The 14257-nt window shown below is 32.0% G+C and overlaps 1 protein-coding gene across 2 annotated transcripts in view; it reads right to left on the bottom strand.

Annotated features, from left to right (window-relative positions):
- Positions 1-14257, bottom strand: part of LOC128871619 (G protein-activated inward rectifier potassium channel 3) — a 108311-nt gene that overhangs the window by 54282 nt on the left and 39772 nt on the right. The window lies entirely within an intron of this gene.

The raw sequence follows: 14257 nt of genomic DNA, 5'->3' as shown, positions 1-14257 counted from the left end.
GTCGTACAGATTAACATTAAAAAAAATTGAATTGAACCAAAAAATGCAGGCAAAAATCAACTAAAATCAGCTTCTTTTTTTTTTTTGTAAAGACATTCGAAACTTAAATCCCCAGCTAAACTTAAGGTTAAGGTTTCAGAAGACTTACTTAGGGCCAATTTATACGATGGCTCTTCACCCTGAGTTCTTTACACATTCTTTTTTAAAGAAGTCTGCAAAAATCTACGTGCATTTACACGATGACTTTTTGTTTGCAGCTTCCCTTGCGTATTTTTTCGCGATAAGCGGAAAATTTTCTATAGTAATTTGTTGGTTGAGCGCAAGCCCAAACAAAGTGCACTCGAATAAAAATATGAAAATGTGAATGCGATGACAACGAAATGTCAAAAACACTCTCAATTTAGCTGACCGTGCGTGTATGCTTACCCTACACTTTTTGCCTCCGAGCCGGATTTTCCACACAGAGTGAAACGTCATAGTGTAAATTGGCGCTTAGTTTATAAGTTAGTTATAAGTAATAGATATTTTAATTTTTAAATTTGTTTGTTGATAAATTTCTCAAATTTCCCTCCAATTGAGATATCAATTGCTTCATAATTTGGCCAAGGCTGTATGTAGATATAATTACCGGAACTATAGAAAATCATGGCCGCCGTAGCCGAATAGGTTGGTGCGTGATTACCATTCCGAATTCACAGAGAGAACCTTGGTTCGAATCACGGTGAAACATGAACATTATTAAAAACATTTTTCTAATAGCGGTCGCCCCTCGGCAGGCAATGGCAAACCTCCGAGTGAATTTCTGCCATGAAAAAGCTCCTCATAAAAAAATATCTGCCGTTCGGAGTCGGCTTGAAACTGTAGGTCCCTCCATTTGTGGAACAACATCAAGACGCACACCACAAATAGGAGAAGCTCGGCCAAACACCAAAAAAGGGCGCCAATTATATATATATATAGAAAATCATACATATTGACGAAGGAATAGTAAACATCACAATACCAAATCAGCGAATATAGATCTCAGAGCGCATACAATTTTCATCTTTGATTTAACTGCTTATACCCATTGATGAAGTTTGGGACACTTATTTTTCTTAACTTCACAGTTCGTGGTGCACCATAGCTTCATAAACAATTTTTTTCCACTTTATTCTATCCATGGCTTGATCTCTCCATTTGTGTACGTTCAGTTCCTTAAGATCGGATTCGACGTCATCTAACCATCTCTTTCGTGGGCGCCCTCTTTTTCTTCCTCCAATCGGAATGCTTTCTTTGCATTTCGCTCTTTCGGCATGCGCAGTACGTGCCCAATCTATCTAATCCGTTGGACTAAAACGTACCAAAGTTTGCCTCTGAAGAATTTCTTCGATTTCATTGTTGTAGCGAATGCGGTAGGTGTCGTCTATTTTTTTAACCATGCAATGCATGATATTTTCCCTATGGCACGCCTTTTGAAGCACAGTATCTGATAAATATCATTTGTTTCCAGCATCCATATGTAAGGACGGGTCGTATCAGTGCTTTGTACATTCTTATTTTCTCTGTTCTGGATAAATCTCTTGATTTAAATAGTTTTATGTTAGAATAATAGGCCTTATTATGTCGTTAATATCTACCGCCGTGTCTTTGTCTGCCGATAGTTTAAAACCTAAGACTTTAGATTCAGTGATATTCTTGAAAATAAAGTTCTTTTGTAGTTCTTTAAAGTTCGCATGTAGTGTTGTTGGGTGGTCGAATCATGTATTTAGTTTTCTCAGTATTTACATATAGTCCAAGATCTTTTGCAATTTTATCAAAAAATTTAAAGATGTCTGTAAAGGCGTTTTTGCTTTTAGTCATAAAAGTTGCTTTTAATCATAAGAATTTGGCACACAGCGATTATCAATTTAAAAATTTTTTTTTTTCTGGTTTTCAAAATTTTAATAGAAATAAGAAATAATTGATAAATTTCAATAATGCAGAGCAATAATAAACATTTAAAAGTTCTGTAGCAAAAAAAGTACTTCAACCAAATGAGTCTTTTCTAAATCGCTGCAAGCTCAAAATTAATTTTTGAACACATTTTAGCTCACAAATAAAGTAAACTAGTAAATGTATGCAACTTATGTCCTTGCAGGAGAAATTAGCTTCAAAATACAAAAAATCCCCTGCAAATCCGGTCATTCCGTGCAAAGTTATTAGCATACATTCATATTTTGGAACTTTATTTTATATGACCGCAACATATCCAACTCAGAAAATAACATTAATATTTCAAATAAGTTCAGTCATACATATTTAGAATACTTACTGGCGATTTCATGGTCAGCCGGTGAGAAAGCTTAACTTAGATACTTGTGATACTAATGGTTCAATAACCAACTTCAAACCAAAGCAGAAATCTATGGAGTACAGCGTCGACAACTCTTTTGGAAGGAAAAATTACTAGAAAAGTCATACTTTTCTGAAAAAATTGTCGCTTTTTTATACTGTCGTCGTAACTACATTCATAGATGCTAACCAAAGAATCTCAATAAAGAGTTATGCTAATCCGCCAAATATGTAAAGTTCAAAATATCATTACTGCTGCCATAATGAAAAATTACAGATGAACAGCGGTTGATAGCAGAGTACGAAAATGCGCAAGTATTTGCTTTTTTATATTTTTATTTTTTAATTATTTATTTATTTACTTACTTAATAATAATTTCAGCATGATGCATTTTTACAGACTATAAAAATGAATATATGGCTAAAGAATTATGTTTTATTTGAACAATCTATTAAAAGTAATTTAAACTAAAAACTTATTTATTTCATTTCTTATATTTTTTCTCATATTCAATCTTACTTTTCTTACAGATTATAAAGAAATAAGTTAGAAAATATTTTGAAACTAGTTAAGTAGTTCATTTAGTAACATTTTGAAATAGTATTTTGTCGAAGAAAGATCAAGGCCAGTAGAATTTGAAGAAGAATTTGTTTTCTCAAAGTTCTATAAAGTGGAACATTGGAAGCACAGTTAGTTATAACTATCCCCAAACAGGAAATATGACGTTTTCCTAAGCTTCATTGATGAATATTGAGATTAATTTTATCGATTAATGATGTGGAGTCTCACTTAACAACTCGAAAACTCAAATGAGGGAGAGAATTTTTCTTCAACCGCCTGGCGATTTTTGGCTAATAAGGAAGCACCGATCTTAGTATACTGAAATTGCATCAACAAATTATATTACAAAGATCGCAAAGCATGAACTCCACTGGCACTTGGTCAGCCATAGACAGGAAGGTGTGTCGAATTGCCATAAGCGTAAATCACTTTCAACAATCGGAAAACCCCTATACTTTTCTCTGTTTTTACAAATTTTTATTTCTAGCCACACTTTTTTCTAAATTCTTTGTTTTTCCTAGTTTAGAATCTTGGTTTTCAAACTAAAACTATCCACACTTATCTAACCATCCCTATATTTGACATATGCACGCATTTCACTCACATCTATGCTTTGCACAAGCACCACTGTACATTCGAACAGCCATATTTCATTCTACATAGCCGCAAGCGATTTGACAGTTTACACCTGCTCTCGCACTTTCTCCTTGGTAAATTTCTCCCTCTGCCAGTAGTAAATGAACGTAAATGAGCAGTCAGATAACAGAGCGCCATCGAGCGTTGCTCGTCTTATCTGTCGCAAGACGCACATTTCTGTCATGGCAGCTACTTATCAAAGGCGTCACATTGTGGCTTAATCGGGTTGACAGATTTTGACGACGGGCAGCGCGTTGCTTATCTAGCGACGATTTATTGTGACCATTTTTAAGTTTTAGTATTTATTTAATTTTTATTTTTAATTTATTTTATTTTTGTTTTTTTGTATAGCAAATTTATGTGGTTATTATTATTATTATTTTTTTGTATTAGATATCTTAAGTTGTAATCTTGGCCGATAAGTGCGTCTGCGTCACTTGCACTGTACCTTTAATAAAATCGATTTTTTTTTTTTCAAAATAATAAAGTTCCGCAGAAGGTATGTAATATGCGAAAAGGTAGCAGGCATAATATCAGCCCCATATCAATTTTACAAAATGATGATTTTTAGGGTGAAGTTTAACCTTCTGAGCAAGAAAAGAAATTCGAAATCATAAGAGATGATTAATCTCTTGTAATTGAAAGAATTAAAATATGTTATGTGAAATACTGCGATTTATTTTTTTATGAAAAATTAAGTTTTTTTTATAAAAAATATCATAGTAAAAAATTAAATATTTTTATTTTTTTTTTTTTTATTATTATTAATAATATTTTATATATACCTCTGCATAAATATGCCGAAAATTAATTTACGGTTAATACTCATCTACGGACGAAATCATCATCGCAGTATTCCAGTGAAGTAAGGATGTAATGATTTTATATGCCATTTTATCCTATGAATCCTAATTTTTTTTAAAAGATTAACCAGACGTGAATCTATTGATTTTATATGCCTTTTTATATTATGAACCCTCAAAGTTTTTAAGAAGATTAAGCAGACGTGAGCTTTTAAAATGGTGTATGAAAAATATTGTTCCTTAGCCTGCTTTACGATATGACGCTGTCAGGACTTTCTAATTTTTTTCTTTTTCGTATGTTACACAGTGTTATTCATTTAAGTATAGTTGTGAACTTTTAAAATTTTATTTCAAGTCTAATACTTAATTTAAAAAAAGAAAAAAAAAAACAATTATTTTTATGTGCTTTCTAATTACTCTCCTTTTCGATGATTTCAACCTTATCTGTTATAAAAGTAGAAATAATTAATAATCGAAATTCCATGAAAAACCCATCTGAGTGATATTGAAATGAAATTTGGTTAGAAGAAATATTGAGCCACTTTTTTTTCTCTTCACTTTGCTGTGCGATAAAAATTAAGTTACTAGAAATCACCAAAACAATAATAAAAAATGTCTGCTCAATATAACTATAAGTTAGGTTAGGTTTGGTGGCAGTCGGTTTAGAATAGCCAACTCACTTAGACCTTACAAGTCCAATGTAGTGCCACTGTGTAACACAGAAACATCACTGTTTATTAATCATGGAAATAATTAGATGCTCAAGTTTTAGTGCAACAATGAAAAGTTCCGTAAGAGAGTCAAAATAGTATTTTGTTAACAACTTTGCTCTACTCCTAGCTAAGGCTGGACAAATACAGAGGAAGTGTTCTACTGTTTCTTCCTCTTCCTCGTCTCTACAACTTCTGCAGTATTCATGAGAAAACACTTCTAGCCTAGAGGAGTGCCTACCAACAATGCCTAACAGCCAATGACCGTTGACACAAGCCACGTCCTTCGAGACGTTCTCTCTTGAGAGGATGAGTAATTTTCCTGATCTTTTCTTATCGATAATATTTGTGGCCAAATTAGCCTGGATGCAACACAAATATTTTCTTCTCTCCATGATCTATTTGCCTCCTGGGGAATATTATTTTTTGTCCTTAATTTACGAGTTGCCAAAGGAATTCTAATATTGCCTCTATTTTCAAGCAGTGTCCTCTGGATAGTGCATCGGGCTTTCAATTTCCTTCAATATCTCTATATCACGGCAACTAGATCTTGAAGATAGTGCTAACATAATTTAGAGCTGCCAGGCATTCTTGAGCCAGCTTTGATCTGAGTATAAATGCCCCCATTGATTTGATGACAGCCTGGCTACTCGAGGTGTAACTAGAGACAAAATTTCCATTGAAAAAAAACTTTCTGAAAACTTGAATACTTAAAGAATCAATTGGTTTAATCAAGTTTTGGAATTTCTTTCATTTCAAGTTTAAAAATCTAAGTTCATTGGCGTAGTCAATTTTAGATTCAAATCAAAGAAATACAGACTTTTCTCGAAATTTCTCCGCAATTTTTTCATCTAGTTTTGAGAAGATTAAACTTCTTTTGTTTTGCCTTTTGAACCTTGAATATCTAATTTAATTATCGCTAACGATTTTTATGGCCGGAATTGGATGCTATTGATCTGGACAACGTTTATTTTCAACAATACGGCGCTACGTGCGACACAAGCAACGAAACCATTGATCTTTTACCTCTCGAAGAGGTGATCACAATTGGCCACCGAGATCTTCTGATTTAACACCTTGTGTTTTTTTTCTTTGGGGCCACGGGAAAGAGAAGGTCTACGCCAACAGCCCAAGGTCGATTCAAAACCTCAAAGATAGAATTCGTGAGGCTATCGAGAACAGAGGGCAGCCACTTGGCAATCCGGTTGTGGAAAATTTCATGAAAAGGATATTGTCCTGTAAGCGTGGTCGTGGTAGTCATTTGACTGTTATTATTTTTCACTATTAACGGAATACCTTCATCTTTATAAAGAAATAAACATCCGATCATTTATATTAAAAAATTGCATTTTTCTATGAATATCAAAATAACACCTCTGTTTGGAAAACCCTATATAGATAATCTTGATATATCATACAAATAACCGCATACTTCCGGTAGTATGTACTTGTAAGTACCAAAAGCAGTCACTAAATTGTTTCTTTACCTCCTTTAGTACAGTTTAATTTTCATTTATTTCACTTAAGTGGACATAAACTTATTTGTTGTAGCTACTCCCTCGTCTTTTTTTTTATTTCCCCAGCATTATCTTGCGTTTGCCAGCATCTACGCCACGCTCAAAATTAGTTGCTTTCATCTGAATTTCACAAATTCACAAATTAGTGCAAATTTCTTGCTTAACACAAAAAAACTACGTAAAACCAGCAACAAAAGAACGGCAAACACAAAGCAATCTGTTGCCAAAATATATGATGTTAGGTCACATGTCGTGCCTCACAAGTTTATTGCATGCCACAAAATTAGCAGACATTTGTACATTCAAATGAAGAAGACAAATGTATGAATTTTTTTGTGGTTAAAATTAAACAATTAACACCAATAAATTCCAAATTGGGTGCAAATACACATAAGTGCATGGAAGAAAAGCAGATCAAATGTTTATTGCTACTAATTGCAGGTTTTACAATTAATGAATATCGGCTTGGGTTTACTAATAAATATTCAAATTTTATTTTCTGCTGTTGACTTACAGTAGTTAATATATTTACGTAAACTTAAAACGGAATTGAAGAAAACTGTTCTTACGAAAAATATTAAAAAAAATAAGTAAATTAATATTATTGTTGTTCTTACGTTTGTTATTATTTTTTATTACGAAACACAATTAAAAGCAATTAAAAAAAGTCTAAAAAATTCTACATATTGCACCATAACATACTTCTTAGTTTTTAATTAAATACTTTTATAAAATTTAAGAAAATTTCGATTTCTACACAAATGAGTGCCTAAAATCCAAACTAGCCAACTAAAACACCCAGTAATATTAAATTTCTTTTCAAATAAGGATCTACAACGAAAATACAAATTTCAAAAATTAAGTATATTTTTTAATTACGAAAAAACATAATAAAATAAAATTTAGCTACATATGAATATGTACGTACCTACAATTAGAAATATCAAATTACTTTTTTTCCTTTTGTTTTTACAAAACCGTTTTTCATAAAATTTTTTTTATAACTTTTATAAATTTTTTTTTATAAAATTTTTTTATTTTAGTTCTTTATAAATTTTTTTTTATTTTTTTATTCCGAATTTCTAACAAAAATTTCTTTTCTGCAAATACGTACTTAGAACCCAAAATAATCCACTTTATCAATTTTTTATAAAAAAAAGTTTATTTCTCTACAACTCAAATTAGGCAATGAAAATAATTTTTTAGGAAACAAATTTTTAAAAATCTTAATGCGAAAAAATATGTATTTATAAAAAATTTAATTTAGTTTTTAATTACAAAAAAAAATTCATAAAGGAAATAATTTTGTCTATAAATATGTGTTTAATGATCTACTTAAAACGATTTTTAACGAAAATTTGTATGCAACAAAAAAAATTTTTACAAAAAAATTTAATTTCTCTACAAATCAAAAGATGCAATTTTTACAAAAAAAAAATTAGAAAAATTCGAAAATTCGATTTAATTTAATTCTTATTACAAAAAAATATTTATAACAGCAGTAATTCTTTCTATACATATGTACTTAGAACTCAAAGTGATCTACTTGAAACATTTTTTTAAGAAATTGTTTTTTATTTAGAGAGTTATTCTCCGCAACTCTCTGCAATTTTTGAAAAACTTGAAAAAAGTGAAGAAAAAAATTGTATGCGAAAAAAATTTGTGTGAAACAATTAAATTTCTCTACAAAAAGGAACCTATAACTCAAATTATTCAATTAAAAATTTTTTTCACGAAAAGAAATAAAAAAAAACTTTTTGAGACGAAAAAAAAAATATTATAAAAAATCAATTTCTCTACAAATATGTACCTGCAACTCAAATTATCCTGGTAAAACAATCAACTTTTTACGAAAAAAAAATTTAAAAATATTTTATACGCAAAAAATGTTTATACAAAAATTTCATTTCTCTACAAAAACGAGCCTACAACTAATTATCCAATTAGAATAGTTTTTTACGAAAAGCAACTAAAAAAGACTTCTTACACGAACCAAAACTTATTTTAACAAAACATTTAATTTCTTGCCTAGAACTTTAACCACACAATTGAAGAAACTTTGTTTTGAATGACAACAAAACTTGTTTTTATAACTAACAAAATTTCAAAAAATTGATAAAAAGTCAACTTCACTTCAAGGAAGTACTTATAACACAAGTGATCACTTGGCACAATCAATTTGTACGTAGTATGATTCAAATAAATAAAAAAAGCATTGTTACATGCATATGCACACACACATTCATATATACAAAAGTTCACATCAAACTATTTAAAATAAATTATTCTTGTAAATGTCGTCTGCTTGTAAGTGCAGCTGCACTTCTGATTTACAGATTTGGCAAATTCCCTCCTTTTTTGCTTATGTAAATTACAATTATCAGATATTCTTCCCATTAGCATCTGCCGAAATGCTTCTGGCTAGACAAAAGAATATGTCAGAGTATACAAAACTAATTGCATAGGAAAGATCTAATCAAAATGTTCATATATTCCACAAAATGTTGACAAGTCCAACAGCAAATTTGTATAATTCAGCCATGCCTTACGGTTGCAGCGTGGGATTAAGAAATTATTATAGAGCCAAGGGCATGCGAACAGATTCTTGCAGATGTGACATATTTTCAAATGCGTATTTAATAAAGATTTTCTCATACGAATTTAGCGAAAACTATTTGTAGATATAAAAAAGGAGATGGTCACCGCAGCTGAATATATTTGAGGGCAAAGTCTTTCCGACGACTGAGTGTTCTAAATCGGCATCAGGAATGTTGTTTAGAAAGGTGCTAAAATCATTTTGGATGGCATTTCCATACATAAAACTCTTTTCTGTCGTCAACAAATGCATTTGTTTCAATTATTTCATTTTTTTTTTTTTTTTTTTTTTTTGTGTTTTTTTTTAAGTTAAAAGTCGCACCATGTTAAAAAGCTAATTATATTCTGACAGCATAACAGGGAAATGCATAAGGGTGAACTCAGTTAAGTAGACGGCAAGTTTGTACACAAAGTCCACTGATACCCATGGTGTTGCCAAAAAAATATTTCCACCCACCTATGCTTTCGATGGAAAGTGAAGTGTTTCCGATTAAAAATACTAAATATCATTATAGAAAGTATATCATCTGTCTACAGAGACTCCTTCCTGCCCAGTAAGTTAATAATCTGTAAGTGACATGGCCTATTGGACCAACATAAAATGTCAGTTGAAGATGATCAACGCTTAGTATGGCCTATTGAAACGACTTGAGGACGACTTTGCGGACGCCGACTGAAACAACTTGGAAAACTTTAAAAACATATTCTGAAAGATGAATATTTGAAAAAAAAACATAAGTTGTAGAAATGTTTGTGGTATGAGCTGTGGATATTTTGAATATCGTCCATAACCATATGAAGAAATAAGAAAATAGTTGCCGGTAACTCTCACATCATTTCAGAATAACAGCACATTTGGTGTTATCAAGTTTTTGAAAAAATTATGAATTTTTTTAAACCGAAATGTAATGTTACTGTAACCAAAAAATGGATAAAAAAAAAATCAGGGAACACTGAGACGGCACAAGCGCCCTTAATCACTCCAAAAAGTTTTTGAACTCCAATGCCAACACAGCGAAATCTGCTCTAACCCTAGATAAAATTGGTCTCAGATTACTTGTGGATCACTTACAAGTCACTTTGCCTGTAATAAACACTTTAACACATTAGGGTAATCTAGTACAAGTTTATGCAGGTACTGCTGTGATGAAGAGGAGTCTAACAAGAGAACACTTAATCACCAACTGTGAGGCATTAGGCCACAGGAGACACAGAATCCTGGGTTCGAACCTACTAGAGGAGGAAGACCTCTTAAGGAGATGGTTCGATTTCTCGATATACTAAATAATTATAATTAAGTAATTAGGGGCACGCAATAGATCAATCTGGTCGCAGTGCATAAGGGGCTTAGCCTAACCCGCACAACCATTACCATTACAAATGTTACTGTAAGGAAACTTGTGTTCTTGAAACTGAGGTTCATAAGTCGAATATTTATTAAAAATCGAAGTAGGAATCTATACTATTGTATAAGTGTATATTTTTTTCAATTATAATTTATTTTAATACTATTTTTTTATCGTATTTTGTCACTGCAAATTATTAATAAACTACATTCATAACTATAGCACTGGTGTTTAATAATTTAAATAATTCTTTTATGAAGCTTTATTTGATTCTCTTACAAAGACCGTATAAATCTAAGTTTACAATTTGGCGTAAATTAAAAAAAAAAACAATACAACACATTTTCATTAAAATTCCATACTTTTTAATCAGAATTTCAAGACAAATTTCAGGTACGCCGTTTTATAGCCCATTAAATTTTTATATAAGAGAGGGAAAGTAAAAGTATGAAAGAAGGAAAGTGGCTGAGAAATTGCTGGCGATCTGGTGGGTTTTTCACCTGTTGGCGAATCAATGCTCGGAGGAGCTTTTCCATGACAGAAATACACTCGGAGGTTTGACATTGCCTGTCGAGGGGCGACCGCTATTAGAAAAATGTTTTTCTTAATTTTGGTGTTTCACCGAGATTCGAACCTACGTTCTCTCTGTGAATTCCGAATGATAGTCACGCACCAACCCATTCGACTACGGCGGCCGCATACCCGAAATTTTTTTAAAAATTCTGATAAAAAAGTTTGAAATATTTAAAAAATTCTCGAATTTTTTTTTCACCAAAAAATTGTCAAAATTCAATGCATTTTTTTTTTTATTAGAACAAAACTCAACGAGTGATAAAAAAGTTTGCAGTTTTTTGAAAATTTTTCCAATTTTCTTTTTTTACATTTCCACAAAGTTTGAAACTTGGATTTATGAGGAAAATAAACAGCACATATTTTTATAAAGAAAAATCATTAAGATTATACATAAAAAAAGTAAGTTGCCAAAACTTATCAATAAGTCACTGTGCTGTAGTTTTTTTAGCGGAGTGACTTATACAGGTCTCTACACGTTTACTTATGCATTCATATACTATTGTTCCAATTCATATACTGAGATATTGTTCATACAATTTATTATGTGAAATATCTGAATTGAAAAGTTAAAACACTTGTGTTCCGTCTTGCTAGGTTTTTATTGATTTATCCTCTTGTTATTGAAATAAAAAACCTGCGTCAATCAAAGACTATATATAGCGGCATATGTTTAAATAGTCGGAAAAGGTACGAAATGGAGTAAATTTTTAAGCACATAGAAAATAAAGTACAAATGACATGAAATGAATGGGAGATCAGCCGACGTAAATGTTGAAAATACATTCACTTGCGGGTAGGAGGCAAAAATAAGTTATGAATTCATGAAAAATACTGCTTACTTACATAAGATGCAATGTACCTATATTTCAGTCGGATAGTGATCACGTGATCACGGGAGTAAAAATCGGCAAAAAAAATGCTTTCAAACTAAAAATAAAAAAGGAGTTCGTTTTTGTAGACATGTGTTATTCCACGGTTGATTTCAAAGCTGGCATTGCTGGTGTTCTTGGTACGGTTATCAAGTAAATTGTGAGACATGTATTCAAATTGATGCAGGCTTTTAGTTTATTACCAAGGGGTACTTTATATATTAGTTAGAATAATTACACCTTTTACATCCTCATCATTTCGAATTACAGAAGTAGCACGAAAATTAGTTGCCTCAAAGAGGGCCTCCATAAATTTGACGCAGCCGATGGTAACGCTCAGAACCATTCTGCAAGGCTCTATATTTTGTATTTCTGTATGTATTTCTAGTATATTAATTCTTTTTATATTCTGTATTTTCACAAGGATACAACATTTAGGCGGCTTCTTTTAGTGCTTATTAAAAGAAATACAGACATTTTTCAACGTCTAAGGAGCAATTTGGTTGTGCATAAGCCAGTAGACTCTACTTCTCAGTACTTAGTTGCCCCAGGATTTCCTCGTGATTACTTAAACCATCAATATTTTTGCAAAAATATTTAATTTTTTACGAAAATCGTCAAACTAATAATTAAATTTTCTCCTCTGTTAAAAGGCTTTTATATCCTTGTTCCTCATATTTTATTTAGTCGGTTTCACTTAAAATCACTTAATAATCTTTTTTACAAATATTTTAGTTTAAAATTGTTTATATATAATTCAGAGAGCAGTGACTAGTTGTGGTACCAACTGGTGGTAGCAGAGGTTGAGGAAAGTCTCTCTGAGTTAGAAAGATCAGGTGGAGTAGGACTTGGCTTCACTTGGTGTGTCCTACTGGCACTGGTTAGCACGACAAAGAAACTAATGACGTGCTTAGTCGAACTCGGTCCAAATCGTTTAAGCGGTTATCGCGCCAATCAAGAAGAAGAGGAAATAGTAATTGATGACAGTGACTAGTGGCCGCTGACTGCAGGAATTAATATACTTATGCCATACAATAACATTTATGTTCATCATACGCCGTGGCTCTTACCTTAATTTGTCTTTACTGTAAATTAAATCATATTTTCGACATAAACACAACCACTAACACTGATCGAGAAAATTTAACTTTTTAATGAGCCACATGTACTTTGCACTTTTTTTGGACTCTTCAAGGTGGAAAACAGATTCCTGTTTGAAATCTGAGACTTTTGAACTACCACTTGAAAATATATATGTTTTTTAAAACTAAAAATTATGATTTTCTAGAATATTTCACTTGGGGCTGATCTCTTGCAAGCGTCCAACAAAAATCTTCTAACATGCCATAGATCACCAAATTCATCATCAATCAATACGCAGATGATAATGGCATGATAAGTCTGAAAAAACAAAAATCAGAGCCAAAGAGAGAATCACAAAGAATCTTCGTATATTGCTTTCCAAGAATCCAGAATTACTATCATCCACAATGACAGCTGAGAAGTCAATCGAAAAATACATCTTCGCCAATTGCTTCTGTCATTTACGAATTCCTATCAATTTTTCGTTCCAAATGTAAACTGGTCCCTCTGCACCTGGTGCATTTATTGCGTTCGTTGCAGTCCAAGTCAGAGCTTGGATCGGACAGAGAGAGACAGACAACAAATAGTTAATAATAATAAAATAATTTAAATACATACAAGCCATAGAACACAAAGGACTAAAAATCATGATCTACAAAGGCCTCATCATAGCCGACATTTTATATGACGCAAAAACTTTGGCGATGCCTAACAAAGAAAAAAATGTTTTGGAAGCATTCGATAGAACTGTTCTATGCAAAGTTCTATGAGGCTGTTTGCTTGGACAACGGATAACTATAAAATATGTAGTAATAATGAGCTCTATAGTGGCTTAGACATAGAAGCATAAAAATATAACGATCCAAGCTCGGACTCCATCCTGGAACTCTAGGAATTTATGATGATGAAGTTCTGACTTGAACCGCAACGAATGTCTTGAGTGTCCACATGCAGATGCATCTGTTTACATTTGGTACGAGTAAGTGATGGAAACTCGCAAAGGGAGAAGCCATTGGCGAAGTTTTTTTGGTCCCAGGACACACCGAAATATGGATATAGAGCTAAAGAAGAATAAGATGTGTGGGATGTGTGTGATTTTTCTAAGGCCAATATGCAGCTTACAGCTAGAAAAAGAGGTCATAATCATGTCTGTTTAACTGAAATGGACTAAAAAAGTCTAACTCAAACTCTGAGTAGGTACACATATCTACTTCGCGCAATAAGTTTTCAGTATTTCCAAAATTAGTTCA

This window comes from Anastrepha ludens, chromosome 2, assembly GCF_028408465.1.
Source record: "Anastrepha ludens isolate Willacy chromosome 2, idAnaLude1.1, whole genome shotgun sequence".
Lineage (NCBI taxonomy): Eukaryota > Metazoa > Arthropoda > Insecta > Diptera > Tephritidae > Anastrepha > Anastrepha ludens.
The sequence above is the reverse complement of the archived record's forward strand: the minus strand, read 5'-3'. Positions and strand labels throughout refer to the sequence as shown.